This window comes from Antechinus flavipes, chromosome 3 (genome assembly GCF_016432865.1).
Source record: "Antechinus flavipes isolate AdamAnt ecotype Samford, QLD, Australia chromosome 3, AdamAnt_v2, whole genome shotgun sequence".
In the NCBI taxonomy this organism is placed as follows: Eukaryota; Metazoa; Chordata; class Mammalia; order Dasyuromorphia; family Dasyuridae; genus Antechinus; species Antechinus flavipes.
Window position 1 is genome coordinate 415,886,993 of NC_067400.1, and position 11,482 is coordinate 415,898,474.

The 11,482-nt window shown below is 36.9% G+C and overlaps 1 pseudogene; it reads left to right on the forward strand.

Annotated features, from left to right (window-relative positions):
• LOC127557294 (transmembrane and coiled-coil domain-containing protein 6-like) lies at positions 1-3,750 on the forward strand (annotated as a pseudogene).
• Positions 3,751-11,482: the final 7,732 nt, after the last annotated feature.

Below are 11,482 nucleotides of genomic sequence, written 5' to 3' on the forward strand. Positions count from 1 at the left end.
ATGGGAAATATTGACAAATGTAAGTTTGGAAAAAATCCATTTTCTGCTAGTTGGGTGCATCAATAATCTTGTCAGTAGCCTTCAACCTCTCAACTCATTCTGAAACAATAGCTTTCTAACTAAGGAGAAAATATCCTGTATCTCTAACATGTCCTTGAATCTATCCCTATTATGCTGTATTTCTTTTCTCCAAAATTTGTCTTGGTTACATGTTATATCTTAATTTTATAATACTTTTGATGTTGGGATTCAGACTTTTCCAAGTCAAAGACAATTTGCTTTACATTACCTCATAATTCTAATAATTAGGAAAAGACCCTTTTGATGCTTAGCTTTCTAATTTATTTTAATATTCTAATGGTATAATTAAATGAAGGTTGACATATTGAATCTTTTTTTTTTTTATTAGGTTCCATTTCCTGTAAAGGTTATACAGGAGGAAGACTATCATTTTAGCAGATTTCTTTTTAGATTAAGCAATTTCAGTCTAAAGAAATAATTTAAGTAAACGACGAAGAGGTTGTTTGTTACAGCCTGCTGAAGAAATCTTGACAGATGAATTTTAACTTGACCTTTGCCAATTGTATGGCTTCCTTTTTCCTATGAATATAAAGTATATCACTTTATGTTTGTGGAAAAATAAGCATGAATTTTAAGTTAATAAAAACTTTTCCAGAAGTACACCTTAAGTAACTTTCTTATTTTTCATTTTCTTTTATGTCATAGAATAAATGTTAAAGTTTGGTCTCCCCTCCAAGCCCCACATTTCATTTAGACATGGGAGACACTGTCACAGGATCTTCTATCATGGTGTGCCCTCATCAGAAAAGTTCTGTGCTCTAGGAGCAGAAGTGAATTAGGGTAGATTCTCTTACCCCAAATGTTAATATCTGTTCCTTACCTGTAGTAGGCAGAGCATTTAGTCAGCTAGTCGGACACATTATAACTTGACTCTTAATGTCATTTTGGTCTTCAAGAACGAAGGGCAGCAGTTGCCTGTTCTCAGTCTAATCCTCCTGTGACTTCTGAGCACTCAGCATCACGTGGAATCACTGCAGCGGCTGCCTTCGGCCCCCAGCTACAACCTGCAAGAGCAGCGGGATCACTGGAAGGAGCAGGAGGCAGCTTTAAGGAAAGCCAGGTGGGAACAGCACCTGGTCAGCAAGAGATTGCTGAAGGACGGTGACCTAGAAGAAGCCAGAAGTGAGTTCCAGAACAAGCCCAAGGAAGAGCTGGAGGTGCTACACTTAGCCGGGTATCTCAACAGGCAACTGAGAAGGAGGCTTTAATCAGCCTCCGCATGGCCTCCAGGTGGAGGCAGCTCAATGTCTGCATGAGCCCATGCCGTTGGGCCGAATGTGGTGGAAGCCATCTTCCTTCCACATGCCTATGCTCACACTGTTCTGGGCACAGTGCTGACTTCATGGAGTTATGTCTCTATACACTAGGTAACCTGGCTGTGGAGAGTGAATCTGAGGAGGCAGCTTCTTCCACAAGTATTATTCCAGCTTACTCTGTATGCATCGTCCTCCCATGCAGCTGTTCTGGAAGCTCTTGCCTACACTGTCACAACTTTTGCAGGCCAATGAAGCTCCTTAAGAAATCATTCCCTTTGTCTTAGGCTCTGCCATTTTCTCGAGCATGCTTTGACTTCTACACCCTACCCCAGAACTGGGGGCTATAAATTGCTGTGGAGTTTTCCTGGTGCCTTCACTACATTATCTTCAGCCAGCTGAATAATCCACTCTTCATTTCCGGAGGAGCTTTGTTCATTCTGGGGCTGTGGCTGATGGACTTGGCTAGGGCTGCTCAGAATCTGTGAATGCAGGACTCGATCTGTTAGCCTGCCCAGTACTTCAGTGCTTTGGTAACTTGCTGGCAGAGAAAGGAGCAGAACATGTAGAGATCCAAGCGGATTTTGGAGATGAGCAAATTTTAGTGGCCATCTTTATCCTCATGGAGTTCTTCATCCAGCATCAACCAAGCCTGGTTCCTGAGTGCCTCTAGGTCCTCAATAACCTCACTAAAAAATCCTGGCTTTTGAACAGCATTGCTCTCTTTGGATCGGATGGTATGCATGCTGGTACTCACAATTCTGTGCAACATTGCTGGGAAGGGCCCTTTCTACTGCCAGAGGCTTTGGCCTGGCCCATGACTCCCTCACATGCTAGATATCCTGGTAGGCCAGAGCCAGGAGCTATTGTACCTGCTGTTTGTACCCCAATCTGAGGCAGCTCAGGACTTCTTACAGCATGCTGGCCAGAAGCCTTGGAGAAACACAAAGGAGAGCTTGACCTCCAGGGACACATACAAGCTCTTCAGGAGGTGGCACTGAGAGGAAGTTCACTTGTACCAAATTCACTGGCATATCATCTTTCTTGATTGCTTGTATGATCCAGCCCTGTTTTTCTGTGGTTCAGAAGTTATTATCTATGTTCTAGTTATTTTTCTCTTCAAGTCTGACTAAATGGCACCAGGTACTGGCTGCTCAGAGTCTCGCCACAGTTTCTGTCCCCCTTTCTTTGTTTTCCCTCTTTTTATATCACAGGTTCTCTTAGAACTGAAAAGTTGCATTACATTAAACTTCTTCAGTCACCAAAAAAAAAAAAAAAAAACAACCAAAGGACAGCAGGCAATCAAGTCACTATACATTGTCACTGTACTTTGTGTTCTAATCTAACCTTAAACCCACCTTACCTCCACTTATCCCTGTGTCTCTTGAGGGCCCCACTAATTTTTCCATCTAGGTTCGCCACCTAAAAGTCATCTTATATTCATTTTCATTCAATTGCCTTACCTTGTCAATTACCAAATTTTACAGATTTGATGTCCTTAATATGCATCTCTCTTCACACCACAACTAGACTAATTCAAAACTCACCATCTCTTGAATATTGTTGAGTCATTTCAGTCATGTCCAACTCTCTGTAAGCCCATTTGGGTTCTCTTGGCAAATATACTGGAATGGTTTGCCATTTCCTTTTCTAACTTGTTTTATAGATGAGGAAACTGAGGCAAGCAGTGATTTGCCCAAGGCTTGAGGTCAGATTTGAACATGTCTTCCTAACTTCAGGCCTGGTACTCTATTCACTGTGCCACCTAGCTGCCAACTATTGCAGTAGCCCAATTGGTCTCGGCATTCAGGCTCCTCCCCTCCTTAGGCCTGTTAATTGTATACGAAACTACAGGGGCTCCACAATAAATCTAGATTAAAATAGAAATATTTGTTTGGCATTTAAAGTCCTCTGCAATCTTGCTTGAGCATCCCTTTCCAGGCCTCCTTCAGATTTTTATCTTTAACACATCATGCTGGCCTTCTTGTACCTCACATATGCCATATTTCAAGGCCCTATGCTCTTTGCACAGGCCTTATTCCGTGGTATAAATAAAAATGAAATTTCATATACAATGTTCTTGTTCACTTCTGCCCCTTTAAAGTCCCTACCTCCTTTCAGGATTTTGCTAAAGTGCCACCTTTTTCAAGAGCTCTTTCAATTATTCTTAATTGTTTTGCTTTTTAAAAAATAGCTTTTTATTTACAAGTTATATGCATGGGTAATTTTTCAGCATTGACAATTGCAAAGCCTTTTGTTCCAATTTTTCCTTTTCCCCACCCCCTCCCCCAGATGGCAGGTAGACCAATACATGTTAAAATATATGTATACATATCCATACAGTTATTTTGCTGCACAAGAAGAATCGGACTTTGAAATAATGTACAATTAACCTGTGAAGGAAATAAAAAATGCAGGTGGACAAAAACGGATTGGGAATGCTATGGAGTTGTTCACACTCATTTCCCAGAGTTCTTTCACTGGGTGTAGCTGGTTCTATTCATTATTGAACAAATGGAACTGATTTGGTTCATCTCATTGTTGAAGAGAGTCACATCCATCAGAATTGATAGTGTATGTATATGTGTGTGTGTGTGTGTGTGTGTGTGTGTGTGTGTGTGTGTATATATTCTAGTATAGAGTATAGTATGTTGTTGAAGTATATAATCTGGTTTTCATTTCACTCAGCATCAGTTCATGTAAGTCCAGGCTTTTCTGAAATTTTCCTGCTGGTCATTTCTTACAGAACAATAATATTCCATAATATTTATATATCACAATTTATTGAGCCATTCTCCAGTTGATGGGCATCCACTCAGTTTCCAGCCACTACAAATAGGGCTGCCACAAACATTCTTAATTGTTTATACCCCATCTCAAATCCCTTTATATCTGAGTATATCTATCTAAGTACTGTCCTCCCCTCCTAATAGCTCATAAGCTCCTTGAGGCAAGAAGTGGTTTACTTTTGTATTTGTATTCCTCTTATCTTTCATGGATTAAATAAAACTTTATTGGTTGGTCAGTGATAGGGTACGAATACAGGAGCAGTAGTGAAGCTTTTAAAATTGGTGAATAATTTTATTTATTATACATCAACCACTGTGTTAGGCATTGAATATAAAAGATGAGTGAAATGTAGCCTGCCCTAAAAACTCCTTGAAGGCTCAGTGGGTAGAAAATGCCCCCCAGTCAGAAAGACTTGAATTCAAATCCAGCCTCAGACACTTACTAGCTGTGTGACCCTGGGCAAATCATTTGATCTCTCTTTGCCCTAATCCACTGGGGCAGAAATGGGAAACCACTCTAATATATTTGCCAGGAAAACTCTATACTGTTGGCAGACTATGCTCCACAGGGTCATGAATAGTTGGACAAAGTGGAACAACTGAGGAACAAAGGAACTTACATTTTAATGAGGAATGCAAGATGTAAATAGGTATATTATATGCTTGGAGGTGGGTGCTAATATATGCCTAATTGCCTCACCCAAAATAATTGTGTGTTTTAACGAAAAAAGAAATCCCAGAAGTTTCAGTTGAATGATAAGGTCTGAAATCCTATTGCAGAGGGCTTAGAAAAAAATGAGAGGAGGAAGTAGAGGCACCTAATATAGATGACTTTCTCAAATGTGGAGAAAGAAGCAATATAGGAGTCTTGTGGATGGAAGGGTCAAGTGGGGATATTTTTTAGCCCTAGAAGAACTAAAACTTTAAAATATATTCAAGGAATCAAGATGCATCAATTAACATAGTGTATTTTTTTAATCCAGAAAGCAAAAGAAATAAATACTTCAAAGTAAAATTATAATATCTTTGTGTCAGTATTGCACCTAGTACTTCTAATATTCGGAGCAGGAAAGGAACTAGCAGATGGAGACTAAAAATTAAGAGTGAAGGAATGATAATGACAAAATGCTGGAGAAGAAGGAAGATGGCATCAACGGTGCATATGGAGAGACTGTTCTAGGGGAGCCACTTCTTGAAGTGAGATAGGAATAAAAGATGAAGTATAAGTGAATATATATATGAATTTCTGTCCTCAGTTGAGAGGATGGTGGAGGTAGGTAGGATGGGAAATTTGAGACAAAAGGAGAAAGTTTGGAATATCCCTTGTGGTACAGGGGATAGAAAGTCAATTAGATTCAAGTATTAACCTTGGTACAAGGAGAACCGAATAGAAATTAGCACAAAAATTTAGTGGGCCAACTAATTTCAATTCTGTGATCTCCAGCTCTGTTGAACAAAAGAGAGAATAAGAGTAATCCAGAATTAGGTTTTCCTGACACACAAACTATTGATAGTACAAGTGGGCAAAAGGTTCTAGAATCTTTTCAAGGAATGCTTCATGAAAGAAATAGTCACTAGATGGATTTACTTGTTCTTTTTCTCTAGTACAATCTAGGTATAATTATTTTGATTTTATTTCAATACCTGCCATTCTTTTTATATAAATTGCTAATAGCTCATTCTGTGCAGCATTGATATTTATCATGGTATCTGAATTAATGTTATATCTAGAGTCATGGGACACCATCCTTCATCAGAATTTGCAGGAAAAGCAATAATTTCTATTTTAAGCATGTTGTAAGCTATTCTAATCTTCTCATGTCATTGCTAGACAACAATTAGACTATAATTGGATGTAATTAACTTTCCTGCAGACTAGAGTGTACTCTACTTATGACAAGGTAGTACTTAAAATATGAAAATCTGTTTCTTACCTTGAAAATATCAAAGGAATTCTTCCAGGATGATCGTTATAAATAATTGCTTCACTGATCAGCATAAGCTTTGAGTAAGCATCTTCTCATCAGTAGTGAGCTATTTTAGAAGTGAAAATTATCAATAATTTAAAATCTTGAATAAAAAACAAACAGGTATGACTATTGAAACTGTCAAATAATTATGTAAATAATTTAAATTTTTAAATAATAAATCTTTTGTTTTAAATTATCAAATTTCCTCCCTGCCAGAAGGGCACCAAAAGTACATATAATCCACTTGGGGAGACTCCAGTAATATACATAAAATAACAATAGAGCATAATAAAATATAAAATTCTATCATACAGTTCATAATAATATGTTATGTAAATGTTACAAGTTCAACCAATCAACCACTGAAAGTTTATTAAGCACCTACCATGTCCCAGGTACAGTGCAACGTGTTAAGTTCAGAAAAGTAAGAGATTTCCAAAGATTAATCAGAGAAGCCTTCATTGATAGGGTATAGAAACCTACAATCACAGGCTTGAAAGGTTTCCTCTAATTCTGAAGTTCCATGATTTTAAGTTCAAGTAGAAATCCATTGCATTAATAATAGCTAATATGTATATAGCATTATTTTGTGCCTGGTCCCATGCAAAGCATTTTACAATTTTTATCATATTTGATCCTTCCAACAATTCTGGGAGGGAGGTGCTATCATTGTTCTGATTTTACAGATGAGGAAACTGAGGCAGACAGGGATAAGTGACTTTCCCAGGGTCACACAACTAGTGAGTGTCTAAGGCCGGATTTGAACTGAGATCTTAACTCCAGACTCAGAATTCTGCACAACCTACCTGCCTATGCCAAGTATGAGATAATGAAGACTTTGGCTAAGGGGGGGCATTGAGGGAAGGGATGAATACAAAATGGATATCATGAGAAATATCATCAAGATTTGAGAATTGACTGGATAGGAATCATGAATAAGATGGTTGTGTCAAATGGGTCTCCAGTCTAGTTGATAAGGAGAATAGCACTGTCATGAATATGAAGAAAGTAGAAGGGGAGTTTGGCTTGGAGGTAGGTAGTGATTCATTTTAGCTTTAAAGTCAAAGAGCAATAGAAATATCCAAATGAAAAATCTCTAGTAGGTATTTGGAAGAATGATCCTGGAGTTTCAATGAAAAGATAGAAGTTTTGGAGTCCTCATAATAGATAATAAAATGAATTCGTGAAAACAGCCAAGCTAGTTGTGGAGGCCCATGGCTGTAATCTCTACTATCCAGTAGACTAAGAACGATGGATCACTTCAATAGAGCTAAACCTGATCTGCACAGAATTGAACTAATATGAGGAGCCAAGAGACAACCTAAGGAGGGTCAAACTAGCCCAGTTCAGAAACAAAAAAAGTCAAAGGGTCTATATATTTCAAAGGTTCCACTGCACTTCAAACTTGAGTGAGATAGGGAAACCAAAACTTAAAAAAAAAAAAAAAGAAAAGAAAATTTAAGAACTAATCCTTTTTAAACTCAATTTTGTGATTGACTATTTGTTTTATTTTATAGACACCTATTTATATCCATTTTCAATCTCTCCAGTATCAAACCTCTCTTGTAACAAAAACAAGTAAGCAGAATCAGTATGCCAAATGACCTTATCTTTGGTGTTTGTACTATATTCCAGACTTTTAGTTCCCCAATTCTCTACTGTGAAGGGGAAAGTGTTATTTATTATGTGGAACCAAAAATGATTATTGCAATGTGTGTGTGTGTGTGTGTGTGTGTGTGTGTGTGTGTGTGTAATATGTGTATTATGTATATGTATAAAATATGTGACACCCTTCAGCAATGGTGATCTGATTTAGTGAGCAATGAGACAATCTGAGAGATTTGCAAGAAGAAAGACCAACCCAGAATGTTTTAATTATTCTGCCCTCTCTTGCCCTCCCTCACCTGTACAGACAGTAAAACAAAATCAGCATTTACTACCTATCCAACATAAATTGTTGTTACCATTTATAGGGAAATATAGCTGCCTGCAGCCTGTGGAAAATTCAAGTATAGTACTTAAATGCAAAATAAGGTTTCCCTGCACTTACATTTTTTCTAATGAAAGGCTCAATAAAAATATTTTAAGAGTTTAGTCTGACCATTTTTACTGTAAACAAAACTTAAAAGAGCACCACAAGCCCAGAGTTTTCTATATCACTTTTTGTGATGCTATCACTGATGTCAGACAAATGTATGATGATGGATATTTTTGAGCAGTATAACATCAGCTAATTTTCACTGTGGAGGCCAGTGCCTTGCATGTGGTTGGCTCTTCCCTAGGAATTTAGGGGTGTAATTTAGTGGAGAGAGCTTTGGACTTGACATCAAGAAAGACCTGAATGCAAGACTCAACTGACACTAATTGGTCAAATTTGTCCTCTCTATTTCTCAATTTCCTCATTTGTAAAGTAATTATTTTATAATTATATATAATTTACAATTATATATGGTTATAATACATAGGATTATATAGAGATATAGCTTGTAATTATATAGCACTTTTACATAGCATTTTAAGGTTTGCAATAGCACCTACCTTTCAGGACTATTATGAGTAACAAATGTGCTTTTAAATATATATACATATATATAGCTTTACATATGAAAAAACTAAGGTCAAATAACTTGTCCAGTATAACAGCTGGAAGGATTTGAATTCAGGTCTTTCTGAATCCATGTCCAGCACTGTACTTAGAAAAATCAAGATAATAAGCCTTGCAGACCTACCATAGAAGGTCCTTGTGAGGAGTTTTTCAAATCTCAGAGTACTATGTAAATATAACCCATTATATTTGTTGAACTGAAATAATTTTTCATATTAAACTATGACTGCTCTTTATTTTACTCTATTTTCAATAAAGTTTTATTAATTGTTTTTTAAATGAGAAACATATGATCAATCTTTTGGCAAAAGAGACACACTAAATTCAATGTATACCATATCCTTTTGAGGTGCCATAGACCTATTGTTCCAATGTCCACCATGATCAAGCTTTTCTGCCTAGAACAAACCTTAGAACTTGGTTCAAGTCAAGTCAAAAAGTATTTATTAATTGCCTGATTAATTAATTAGGTTATTAATTTATTAATAACATTGTTATTTTATTTTTATTTGCATCCATCTCTTTGTGACTCCATTTGGGATTTTTTGTTTTTGGCAGATAGTGAAGGGGGTTGCCATTTTCTTTTCCAGATCATTTTACAGATAAGGAAACTGAGGCAAAGAACGACTTGTTTGGGATCACACAACTAATAAGTGTTTGAGTCTGGATTTGAACTCAGATCCTCCTGATTCTAGGGCCAGCGCTCTATCCAAGTGTACTCTGTATCAGTTGTTTTCAGTCATTTTTCTTTTTTTTTTTCCTTTCTTTTTTTTTTTTCCAGTCATTTTTCATTCATATCTGACTCTCTGTGACCCCATTTGGGGATTTCTTGGCAAATGATATGGGAGTGCTTTGACATTTTCTTCTCCAGCTCATTTGATAGATGAAGAAACTGAGATAAAACAGGTAAGTGACTTGCCCAGGATTACACAGCTGATAAGTGTCTGAGGTTGGATTTGACCCCAGAAAGATGTCTTCCTAACTGCAAATAAAGCACTCTGCACTATGGCACCCCCTAGCCACCAGGAGAAAGGTATAGCAGGTAGATAGGGGTATTATGGGCTAATAGACTTTAGAGGTGAAATGGACCTTAAAGATTATCTAAGTCAACTCTCATTTTATAGAAGATGAAATTGGGACCTAGAGAGAGTAAGTGACATACAGATCTTCCTGAATGGAAGGATGGAGCAGCAGACTAAGAAAGACTGGAAGATCTAATTTCAAATACAACCTCAGGCACTTACTAGTGTGACTCTAGGCAAGTCACAGCCCTTATTTTCCTTAGTTCCTCATCTATAAAATGGGCCTACACTGGAGAAGGAAATGGCCAACCGTTTCAAGTGTCTTTGCCAAGGAAACCCCCATGGACAACTCCCAAGGTGCCAGGTGGAGGCAAACACTATCGAACTATCCCAACAATGCAAAGTTAGCCATTCCATCCTAGGCTCCTTCAGTTGTACACTCATGTATGATGATTTTGTTCTATGGGAAACGATGAGCAAGATGCTCTCAGAAAATGTGGAGAGTCTTCCACGACCTCAAAGTGAAATGTACTGTGTATAAAGTAATAGCAATGTTGCAGTATAATCACCTATGAATGACTTTGCTATTTTAGCAATACAATGATCTAAACCTACTCTGAAGAACTTATGGTGAAAAATACTCTCTATACCCAGAGGAAGAACTGATTGTCTGAATACAGAGTGAAGCAGTTTTTTTAACTTTATTTTTCTTGAGGGCTTTTTATTGGGAAAGGGGAGATCTATTTTTTGTTTCACAAGACTTTTATGGAAATGGTTTGAATAACTTCACATGTGGGATGGGGAGGAAGAGTGTTAAGGGCCAGAATTCTGAGACAAGGATTCTTACAAGATGCTAACTAAGTGGAATTGATAATACAATGGTTATCTAGTTTAGCAAGGTGATTAATAGTTCTCTAGTTCAGTACATGTACTTATTAATATAATTCTACAAGAGTCACACCTATGATGATGTAATTAAAATAGAGCATATAAAGTGGGACTGAGAGACAGATTCATTCCATTGTCCACTTTTGTGGTGGCTAGAAGCTGAATCAGCACAAGCCCTTGGATTCAGATAAATTCATTTCCATCTTTCCAGCCTTGTGCTGGCTAGCTTGTCCTGCTCTCCCCACTGAGACCAAGGCCTGTCAGAAAGGCCTCAAGACAATAGCCAGGCCCAGGCAAGGAGGCAATAAAGAATTTGGACTTTAACACGTGCTATTCTCCTGGTGATTACTTTACTGAAACTAAGGCTGCTCCAAAACCTCCAGAAAACCCACAAGAACATTACAGAAGAGAAAGAATTTGGAACTCAAAGTCTTAAAAACAAATATAAAAAATGATTTACATGTAACTAGGGAAAATAAAAATGTTTTAAAAAATCTTTGAAAAAAAGTTCCTATTATGTTAACCATTAAGTATGGAAACCAAATTTTTTAGGTTAACACATTTCCCATGTTATAAAATGAAAAAAAAAATCTATATTCATGAATTTGACTTATATAAAAAAATTTAATGACATAGCAAAGATAATCAGCATCCTTTCTCTAGAGGGTAAAGAAAATAAATTTAAAACGCTGTTGCTTATATATTTATACATTGGAATGGTTATTCATTAATTAGGAGTACTTCAATGCATAATTTATCAAAAAGTTATATTTTTAAAATTTTTATTAAATGCTTTATTATTATAAAACAAATTTGAAAATGTTAACTTTTTTATAGTTAAAAGAACTCTGGACTTGGAGCAAGAAAATACCTA